The sequence below is a fragment of the Cetorhinus maximus genome, chromosome 3 (assembly GCF_964194155.1).
Source record: "Cetorhinus maximus chromosome 3, sCetMax3.hap1.1, whole genome shotgun sequence".
Classification (NCBI taxonomy): domain Eukaryota; kingdom Metazoa; phylum Chordata; class Chondrichthyes; order Lamniformes; family Cetorhinidae; genus Cetorhinus; species Cetorhinus maximus.
The window spans coordinates 119690005-119701712 of NC_135881.1; the positions used below are offsets into that span (position 1 = coordinate 119690005).

At 38.8% G+C, this 11708-nt stretch overlaps 1 protein-coding gene across 1 annotated transcript in view; it reads right to left on the bottom strand.

Moving 5' to 3' along the window:
- macc1 (MET transcriptional regulator MACC1) overlaps positions 1 to 9694 on the bottom strand; it is a 74246-nt gene extending 64552 nt beyond the window's left edge. Inside the window, exon 1 of the mRNA XM_078538861.1 lies at positions 9552 to 9694. The gene's annotated coding sequence lies outside the window, so the exon portion shown is untranslated. The remainder of the gene's footprint in view (positions 1 to 9551) is intronic.
- Between the last annotated feature and the right edge of the window lie 2014 nt (positions 9695 to 11708).

Below are 11708 nucleotides of genomic sequence, written 5' to 3' on the forward strand. Positions count from 1 at the left end.
TTTGCTCAGCAATTAACATATGCAGTGGTCATAACAGATGGGTTGTAGAGAAGGCCAATAGAAGGAGTGCCACAGGATGTATGTGGAACATAAGGTTGTGGGGGAGCAGGCAACAATGTGAAGCAAGCCCAGGAAGGAGACTGAAGACAATCACGTGGATGTAGGATTCAGTGTATTCAGAGAAAGTATCCAATGGAGGTCAATAAAGATGAGCAGAATTTAGGTCAGGACAGGATGCATTCAGCAAATTTGGACAAGATACAATTTATGGAGATAGGAGGTGGTAAAGCAGATACTAAAGAAATAACTCAAGACAAAAGGAATTCAAACAAGCAGCTTTAGGAGAGATAAGTATGGAACTGTGTGGCAATATCATGTCTGAGAACTTTAAAAAAGGAAAATTATAAAAGAGAAAACAAAGGAATGAGGAATATGTGATGTCAATCACAAACCTTAAAACCAGCTGAATGGCAATTACTATATTCTACAAAACATTCTGTACTAGTTAATGCCAGTGGATAAAGTTAGTATTGCAGTCTACTTGGTTCTGGGTGAAGTAAAAAATGTCCCGCATGCCAGCTTCAGCAGGGTATGTTTCACAAACTTGGTATTTTCCTGGCAAACTTCCAATGTCCTTCTTGTCTGAGTTCTCCTGCTACAGGAATACTGTCAATTATAGTCAAAAACATTGGTGCATTTTTATTAAAAATGGACAAATACAGACGGTAACTTACAGAATTATGTTGGGGAAGAGAATGGGCAATGGAAAAAATTGGAAAATATCCTACATGTAATAAAAATAGAATTTGACCAATTCATCATAGAACTAGAGGAAGCAAATATGCCATCATGTTTGCTAGAACAATTTATAATGAATCCCACTGCCCCACACTCTCTCCACATTGCTGTATTTTCACCTTCAATTAGTTATCAATTTTCCCTTACAAGCTGCAACAGTCTCTGCCTCAATCATTGTTTATGGAATGCTTTGCCTGTGACAATCAGCCTAAACATAAACAAACAGAATCATGGAGTGTTATTCCCAAAACATGAATTATAAATACAGAACTGCATTATTCATTTACCATAAAATAGTGGCCTAGTCATAGCTATGGATTGCATAGGGTTGGCCCAGGCACTAAAAGTTCGAATTCCAAAGGATTGGCAAGTTTAAGATTTAGCTTGACACAATTATTTGTAGCAAGCACCATAGGTTTTCAACAATTATTTTTACAAAATTTGAAGATAGACTCTGAAAGTGAGTTTGATCAGCCGGATTTTCGCAGAGTCAGGAAGACTCTGTGGATCTTTAAAAATGGTAGGCAGGACCCAGATGCGGAAGCCCAGCCCACATTTCCAGCCATCTAATTTTTCCTAGCATGGAGAAAGGGGCAGGGTGCGATTCACGTGGGCGGTAAACTAGAACTCAGCAGGATCATTTGAAAATATTGCTGAGTTCAAACAGATTCCATTTTGGCTGTTTCAAGGGCCTTAATCAACTGTGTGGGAGTCACAAATTGATGGGGTAGACAAACATTCTTGAAGGGTAAATAAGGTCTGTTTCAATGTCATGGTCTGAAGTATTTAAATCCCCTGCTCTTTGAAATTGGGGGAAAAAAAATAGGCTTATGCTGTCAGACACAGTTAAAAGAAACACTGAATCCTGGACTGCTTTGATGGACAGACCATCTAGTGTAGATTAGAAAAAATTACCATCTGTTTGTGTACTTTCAATAAAGCTCTTTGTTAATAATAATAATAATTATTATTATTTATCAGCTCTTTGTTAAAATGTCCCAATACCTATTATTATGTCATTATGAATGTTTGACTAAGATTCAAAAGCTACTATCATCTCAGCAGGGGGTCCTGAATTCAGTTTGATTGACAGTTAAATGAGGCCATTAAAAGGATTAGCTGTCTTTCATTTGGAGTCGGAATAAAAGTCTGTTTTTATGAGATTGAACACGGAGTTTTAAAAGCTTTGAATGGGTTTTTTTCGTAATCAAGTGTCTATGAGTGAGATTAGGTCATTAGAAGTATTACTTTCCATCTCCACATGTCTCCTTAGGTCTACCCATGGTGCATGCTGGGTGAGTGACAATGGAGGTGGCATGAGAGCATTTGGGGCCATGAGTTGGCATGAAGGGGCCATGGGGGGGGTGGGTGGAGCATGAAGGCTAGAGGGCCTAATAACATCTATCTAAAGAATTGGAGCAAAGTCCCAGAGAACTGGGACAGGCCTTGTAACCAATCTGCCTCAGCATTCACCCGCCTTTGTGGCCACCTAGGAAATGCTCCCAGGGTTGGCAGGCCCAATCTGATCCAACCCCCACCTCCCTGGAGTGAAAATTGGGTCTAACAAGGCCCTGTAAACCAAGGCAGGTCTGCCATTTCGAGAAGTTCCTGACTTGAGCTACCAGCCTTGAAAAAAATCAGGCCCATTGTATAGGTCTTAGGATACTTACTATTACAATTTAGCCTGGCTCAATTTAGTTCCTTCCACTTTAACCCCTCTATTTGGTATGCAGAGAGTTGTAAGTTTTTTGTCTTTGTATGTTGCTTATATGGTCCATGTTCCCATTATATTACATACATCCAACTTGCTGATATTAACGAATCTTGATTTCTAATTCCGTATTTAGCTATCAATTAGTCACCTACATTAATAGATCTTTCCAAAACCTTCAGTTCAGGAAATTCAAACAGAAAAAGCCTGTGAATGAGAAATGTATTTCCAACTGAACCGAGTTGCCTGGATTTTATGGGATGGATTGGCAAAGCTCAAGCTCTCATGTGAATGTTGTTTATATACACTGCTTTTTATGAGCAGATGCCTATATTTTTGTGTTGGAGTAGTTTGATGCATTGCAACACTGCTTTAGCTATATGATAAACTTTTCCGTTACATTGTTGAAAAAAATCCTTAAATACAAAATAAATAGAAAAATAAATTTACCATAAAATAAAGTACAGCCGATTTCCTCAGGACACAACATATCTTACATAGTTTGCAGCTTGATTTAAAAAATGTCAGTAAATGTGACCTTGGTAATCCAAATGTTTTTTAAATAAATGAAGTTTTGAAATAGATAAAGCACTTAATCAAAGTTAAGTTGAACAGTCTTAAAGGATTGAATTAGAATCTCATTTCAAATTAGAAACCATATTAAATTTTCAAAACCTTTGCAAAAATGGCAAATACATGCAGTTTCTTCAATATATGTTATCTGATATAAAGTAAGAATTTCTTCCTTAAAAATGTGGAGATCTAAAAATATTGTCCCCTAGCAACAATTACAACTTTCCCAAATGCAAGTGGTTAACAGAATTACAAATACATATTTTGCATTCTTCATAGTCTTTAACTTACAACAAAATATGATAGCAGGAACTATTTCATGATGTTACAAGCCTTATATGGTACTGGAGGCCAGCAGATTATTGACCAACTTTAGAATCAAACGCCAATGAAGTCATTCTATGATTGGCCTGAAATTACATTTTGTTCCTTTAAATGAATCACTGCAGATTTTTCTCAAAACCAATTCCAAAAGAGAAGCAATATTATTGGTCTTATGTACACATGTATTTTAAAGAAATAGGGTGGAGGGGGCGGCGGGAAGGGGGCTGAGTTTCTGCTTTGGGCACAATCATAAATTGCAGCCAAAATGCTTTGAAAATTACACTGGTGTGCTTACAGTCCAAGTTTTCATTTAAGGATATTTGTATGATCACAAACATAGAACCTTCAATGAACCATCACAGTCACAGAATGCAATTGTTTTCTTTCCATTACAAAGTACTTGTTGATATATTTAAGACAAGTACCTAGTTAATTACCTCATTAATCTAACTGAAAATGGGGTTATCAAAAAGAAGCATTTTTAGTAAATATATTCTATCCTCCACCTGAGTATCCCGATTCAAAACTGTTGAAAATGGTTTGAAAACTATAATGTACTGTTAAACAGTTTCATTAGTGCACATTCGTCAGTTTCTAAGAAATTGAATATTTTGTTTAAAACATAGGTACCTAGGCACAAGTAGATAAGGAAATCAGTACAAATCAAAGAGATTTCCCTAACCAGCACAATAAATAGAATCTTGCAATTTCAACCAGGGGGCTTGGTCAGTTGTGTGGGCGGATCCTGACGCGAACAAATTGAACCTTGAACCAGCATAAAGGCATGGAAAAAACACAAAAACAAGAGGTTTGGGGCATAACTCAGATACGGTTAAAATTCCCCAATTTTGTGTGCTGGTTTGGCTGATTCTGCAGATTGAGCCGATCTATCTACCAGAAACAAATGGAACTTTGACTACAGAATTTTTATGATCCATATAGATTGGCATTTTCACAATGTCATGGTACTATGCCCTGTGAAAGAAATTTATTAGCGCAGAGGCATTGAGGTTTGCAACCAACAAATTTTCAAACATTGGTAATACATTATACAATTAATAAATACCCCAAGGTTGCAGATTAAGCAGTGTTCATTTAAAATAAGTTTCTTCTCACCTCTTGAAGTTGTGACATGATGTTTACAGATAAGATTTTAAATTTGGCTGAACTTAAATTTTTGCAAAAATAACCAAAAGAGGCAAAATGTTTTGGACCAGTTCTAAAACCTGGGATATGTACTATTATATTTTTAAGCAAACTACAAAGTTCAAATGACGAGGCTATTTTCTTTTCCCTTTGAGGCCTGGCAAAAACGTTTCTGCATTCTATATATTTTTTGGCAAAGAGCTCTTATCATCCAATCATGGAAAAATGGTACAAATCATATACAACAGCAAGAACAAACCAAATTTTGCCCCAAGCTTAAAATTTTACCACCTTTAAGGTGACAGAGTAATGATCAGCAGGAACATCCAATACCTCATCCAAATGTAACTACTGGCAGACTACATGATAAAGAAAGCCATGACAATTCAGTTCACTCTAATTCAGTCTGTATCACTGGATGACAAGCAGAAACAAGAATCCCATCAACTGGCTATTAATTCCCAGTCAGGAATCAGGAACAAATGGTCAGAACTTGGGACACATGTCTAACAGTATCCTTGACACCCTGGATAAATTGTTGAGACGCTTCTTTGCAAGATGTTAGGCATGCCTCAGTGGTTGCACTTGAATCTCTTTGTAGCAAGGATCTGGGTTCAAATCGCACTGCTGAGCACAAAATCTAGGCTGACACCTCACTGCAATACTGTGGGGGCATTACACGATCAGACGTGTCAATTTTCAGATGGATATAAAGGTCCCAAAGACACTATTTCGAATAAATAAAGGAATTCCCCAATGTTCTGGTCAATATTTATCCCTCAATCGACATCACCAGAACAGTTTGTTTTAGTCATTATCACACTGCTGTTTGTGGAACCTTGCTATGCACAAATTGCCTGCCATTTTTTCTACATTGCAACTCTAACCAGTCTTCAAAAGTAGTTTGTTGGATGTAAAGGGCCTTGGGACTTCAAGGATGTGAAAGATGCTGTACAAGGGCAAGTTATTTCTTTTGTTACACTTTTTTAAAAATGTACTCTTTCATGGGATATGGGAATCGCTGGCAAGTTGCCTGTCCTGAATTGCCTTTGAACTGAGTGGCTTGCTAGACTATTTCAGAGGGCAGTTAAGAGTCAACCATATTGCAGTGGGTCTGGAGTCACAAGTAGGCCAGAGTGGGTAAGATTTCCTTTCCTAAAGGACATTAGTGAACCAGATGGGTTTTTACAACAGTCAATGATGGTTTCATGATCACCATCACCAATGCTACCTTTCAATTCCAGATTTTATTAAGTGGATTTAAATTCCACCTGCGGCTGTGGTGGGATTTGAACCCTTGTTCCCTGAGCATTAGCCTGGGCCTCTGGATTACTAGTCCAGTCAGACTACCACTACGCCACCATCTCTCCTCTTGGAAGCATAATTGAAATCCTAGTTTACTAGCAATTATTTCTCACTGAAAACTTTCTCTGGTGCTAAGATGACTTTGGAGCACTAACAAAATACTAAAAATCAATATTGTGTCTGTCTATCTGTGGTGATCATGTAGAGGTATCATCTGTCATGGAATAGTGAACAGTGAGTGCTGTGTGCACAAAAGCTGAAGATGTTAAGAGATCACAAACAATGGGAGTAGTGCAACAGAAACTAGAGTAATAAGTAGTTATTGTTTATATGAATTATCGCACATAACAAATAGTGTCTGCATACTTCTTTTCATTAGATTGAAAGTGTTTCAACATTGATAATGTGTTCTGAGCTCTGATGAATAATCCTCCAACTGGTTAAAGCATATTAGCAATACAACAAGTTCAATGGCTTTTTGTAGACCCTTAAGAATAGCCAAACGCAGTGCATTACATGGGCGTCCTGCTTTATTAAACCTCAAATAAACCCAGAGATCAACAGCTTTTTGCAAACATAAAATGGAGACAGCAAGGCTCAGAGGTCACAAGTCATTACTAGCACCATGTCTTGGCACTGCACTGATCATAAAACTTCATAACAATTTCAATATATTATTTATTCTAGTTCTCATTCCTCTTATTTCAAGGGGTTCCATATAAAATACTTCTGTTTATACAGTTTCCCTTTGTACCTTCTTTTTCTCTTCCACCACCACACCTCCATTTTATGGCTGAAGTTTAAAATGCTGGATTAACTTTATTTTAATAATCTTATGCACCTTTTAAAAAAAAATCACCTTTCAGCCACCTCCTTTTGTGTTGCAAAGCCCTGAATTCTCGAGTCTTTGCATGTAACCTAGACTATACCACATGGTATAGTATTGGAAATGCAGTCTGACTAGAGCACTAAAAAGTTTACCTCCTCTGACATATATTGTACTATTTTGGCTATGTGGTTCAATTGGCTGTTGCTCTCTTTGCTTTGCATTTTTAGTACCAAATCCATTAGGATTTTCAACACCATTCATGAAATACATGCAAATCTATTTTTCCTTTCTATGTGTAACGCTTTACAATTGTCTGCCATTGTTTTGCCCACTTATGCATTTTGTCCTACTCATTCTATAATTTTGAGTGGTTGTTTAAAATTCCACCATTTTCTTAGTTCAGTATCAGCTGTAAATCTGACCACCTTACAATGAAATTCTGAATCCAGGTCATTTATCTAAATCACAAATCATCTTGGTACCACTTTGAAGCACTCCAATCAGCACTTTGCTGCCACACCACCATAATTCCTCTGATGAACACTTGTTGTTTCCTACCCTTATTAATTTCCACGTTTATCGTGAATCCCCAAGGCTTTGAGTTTAATTAATTGCCTTCTACATGGAACTTTATCCTTTTGGGAAGTGATACAATGTCAAATTCCCTGGCCTCTTACTTCATAAAATTATGACACACAAATATGTTGTGGCACATTCTTCAGACACCATTGCCCTAAAGAATTTTCCATGAGCATACAGAGATTAGAACAAGATAACAGTAATAAACATGGGAAAGTGATGTAGAAACATGACTTTGACTTCTTATCCCCATACTTCATTTAACCAGATCCTAAATAAGTAAACACACCTTTCATCATTCCTGCATCTCTACAGCAGAAACACAAACATTGGGGAGAGGATGAAGCACATTTACCCATCCACCATCAAGACTGTGCATCTATCACTGCCCTTGCTCCAAATCACTGAAGATACACCTAAGAAATAGGGGAGTGGCCATTTGGCCCCTCAAAGCTGCTCCATCATTCAATAAAATCATGGCTTTCTGAACTTAACTTCACTTTCCTGACTACCCCCATAACCTTTGACTCCCCTGTAGATCAAAAATCTCTCTAACTTGAATATATTCAATGACCCAGCTCCACTGATCTCCGGAAGAGAATTTCAGAGACTAACGACCCTCAGAGAAGAAATTCCATCTTCATCTTAAATGGGAGACCCCTTATTTTTAAAAGGTGCCCCTTAGTTCTAGATTTCCTCATTAGGGGAAAAATCCTTCCAGCATCCACCCTATCAAGCCCCCTTAGAATATTTTATATTTCAATAAGATCACCTCTCATTCTTCTAAAAAAAGCAATGAGAATAGGCCCAAACTGCTGAACCTTTCGCCATAAGACAACCCTTTCATTTCAGGAATAAGCCTAATGAACCTTCTCTGAACTGCTTCCAATGCAAGTGTATCCCTAAGAGGACAACATTGTATATGGTACTCCAGGTGTGATCTCACCAATGCCCTGTCCAGGTTGTAACAAGGCTTCCCTGCTTTTATACTCTATCCCCTTACAATAAAGACCATAATGCCATTTGACTTCTTAATTACTTGTTGTACCTGCATACTAACATTTTTAGTCATGTACGAGGGCATCCAGATCCTCCTGTACCAGAGCAGTCTGCAGTCTCTCTATTCTATTCTCTCTGCTTTTCTAATCTTCCCACTTAAGTGGACTTCACATTTTGCCACATTATACTTCATCTGCCATTTTTTACCCACTCACTTAACCTAGCTACACCTCTTTGCAGACTCTTTGTGCCCTCCTAACAACTTGCTTTCCTACCTTTGCCTTGTCAGCAAATTTGGCTACAATACATGTGGTCCCTTCATCGAAATCATTAATATAGAATGCAAATAGTTGAGGCTCCAGTACAAATCCCTTTGGCACCCTACTTAGAGTTTGCCAACCTGAAAATGACACATTTATCCTGACTTTCTGTTTCCTGTTAGTTAGTCAATCCTCTATCCATGCCAATATATTACCCCCAGCACCATGAGCTGTGGCATCTTAATTTGGAAATCCAAACACACACCTACTGGTTCCCCTTTATCCACCCTGCTTGTTACATCCCCTGCCTTCTCACCTTATAAATCTTTATAAGAATATGCCTCTGATGTAGAGACTTCTAAAACCCAGACTGTCTCTTGGTTTAGAATGCCTTCCCGCACTACAAGGCTTTTTCTGTACATCAGCAAAGAAACAAAACAGGATTTCAAAAGGGAAGTATATCAATCTGGCTATGCAAAATCATAATGTTCCACAAAATCAAAGAACCCAGGAAACCATGAAGAAGTAGGCTTCTTTTTGAAATCAGGTTATTTTAAAATAAAAATTGCACTTCACATTGTTTAAAAACATTGCGTTTTTAAATGAGTCTGTGGTTCCAGGCAGAAAGAATGAGAAAAGTGTGGGAAATATGGTCTAAAGAAACTGCACAGGATTGAGGTTTCAAAGCTCTGAAATGCCCACGTTTACAACAAACCGCCTCGATATTATTTCAGCATTCATCAAAGTGAAATATACCGCATTTTATGCAGGACTATCAATGAAAGTTACGTCCACAAAAAAATTAGATAGCAATCATATTTAAGTGCATGAAGCGCCTCTTCATAAACAGTAAAATGCATCAAAATTGGTGGTAGTAAACCAATCATTCTCCGACATGACTGCTTTAGATACGATTTAAAACTCGTTTCCCCAGTAAACCAAATACCATTACCCACCCAATGCCTGTACACAATGGAGTGCGGAAGCTTCCCCACCCCCTCGGGAATGCTAACACCGCCCCACTTACCATGTTATTAACTTCAAACAGACACGATTCCTCGGAGTACATCAGTAATGTTTATATGGGTTAAAAAGTTGCTTCTTGTCCACGTCTCCTACTGTCCGCAAGAAACACTCCGAGCTCCAGGTAAACCTCCCAGCCGCTCCTCCCTCGCGGCGCCCCCCTACCTGCAGCAACTCCCCCACTGCAATGTGGGATTTGAAGTCCTCAGCCCGCACTCTCCAGGGTTAAAGAGCTGCTGCGAACTACAATCCCCACAGTCCCCAGCGCAACCTGACTGCTACACCTGAAAATGCAGAATCTTGGGATGGTCACCAGGGAAGTTTCGTTACGTGATCACGTCTCAGGGAACTATAAGCAACGAGAGCTTCCAGCTATTTACAGTGTATAGTGCAAACACTTGGGGGAACATGAGGGCCAAAACAAAAACAGAATTACCTGGAAAAACGCAGCAGGTCTGGCAGCATCGGTGGAGAAGAAATCAGTTAACGTTTCGAGTCCTCATGACCCTTCAAGGTCATGAAGACTCGAAACGTTAACTGATCTCTTCTCCACCGAGGTCATGAAGACTCGAAACGTTAACTGATTTCTTCTCCGCCGATGCTGCCGGACCTGCTGAGTTTTTCCAGGTAATTCTGTTTTTGTTTTGGATTTCCAGCATCCGCAGTAGCTTTTTGTTTTTATCATATGAGGGCCAAAACGTTGGGGAAAGGAGTAATCTAGGAAAAAGAACGCGACTGCTTGGGGAATGGTCCATATTTCGAGTCTCTGTTTACACAGTATATAGATAGATGGGCATAAGGGCGAGGTACCAGAGTGTTCACAAACTGCTGGGAAGTTGTAGCTCAGCGTGAGTCACCACTTTGAGGATAGGTGGAAGAAACGCAAGCACGAGTGACAGCAAATACACACAATATGATTAAGGAACGATTTTGGCCTATCTTAATTCACCCGTGGAGAGAAATCATCATCTCCCCCATTAAACCACCCAATTGCTTCTGAAATGCTCCCGGGCGTAAGTCTCCACTACGCTATCTGGAAGTTTATTATGTTGATCATTCTTTGTGTGGAGAAGAACTTGCTGATATAAATACAAAAATTATCTTTTGAATCCATTTGCTAGTTATACTCGAGGTTTAATTTAAAGTATTGTGATGGATTCACTTTTTTTTCTAAACCCTTAACAATCACACTTTAGGAAGGATGTAAAGGCATTAGAGAGGGGATCAAAGATTCTTCAGCGTGGTTCCAGGAACTTAAGTCATGTAGATAGATTGGAGAAGTTGGGACTTTTCTCTCGAGAAGAGAAGGTTGAAAGGAGATTTGATGGAGGTATTCAAAATCATGAGGGGTCTGGACAGTGTAGAAAGAGATAAACTGTCCATTGGTAGAAGAATCGAGAACCAGATTTAAGACAATTGGCGAAAGAAGCAATGGCGACCAGTGGCAAAACTGTTTCACTCAATGAGTGGTTAGGACCTGGAATGCACTGCCTGAGAATGTGGCGGAGGCAGATTCAGTCAAGGCATTCACAAGGGAATCAGATATTGGAAGAATGTGCAGGACTACAGGAAGAGAGTGAGGGAGTGGCACTTGATGAATTGCTCCTGCAGAGAGCCAGCACAAAGACAAAGGGCTGAATGAAATTCTGTACTGTAACAATTCTGTGATTCTGTGACCGTAAAGGTCACCTTTCAGATAGATTCCTGTTTTTCTCATCTCAAAAGCCCCAATTTCCTCAATCCAGAACCCCAAAATAAGAGATTAGTCTCGAAGTTCTTCACAATGTCTCCGGTGTCTGAATGTTTCCCATTTATTGGTAATCACAACTGGATGCAATCTTCAATGTGTGGTGTGACTAGAGCACTAAAGAGTTTGATTATTATCTCCTCTGGCTGTGCAGTTCAGCATCCTATTGGCTTTGTTGATTGTTGCTCTGCATTTATTCAAATTATTTAGTGTTGAGTCTACTAGAACACCTCGGCCTTTTTTTCAGCTTCAATCTGAGCTTTTTTGTCTCCATTTATAAAGTACGCATGCCACCTATATACTTTCTATTTTATCACATTACATTTTTCTGCATTGAATTTCCTCTGCCAATGTATATGTTTCTGTTCAATTTGTTCTGTAATTTCTGAACTGCCTCTTCCAATTCCACTGTCT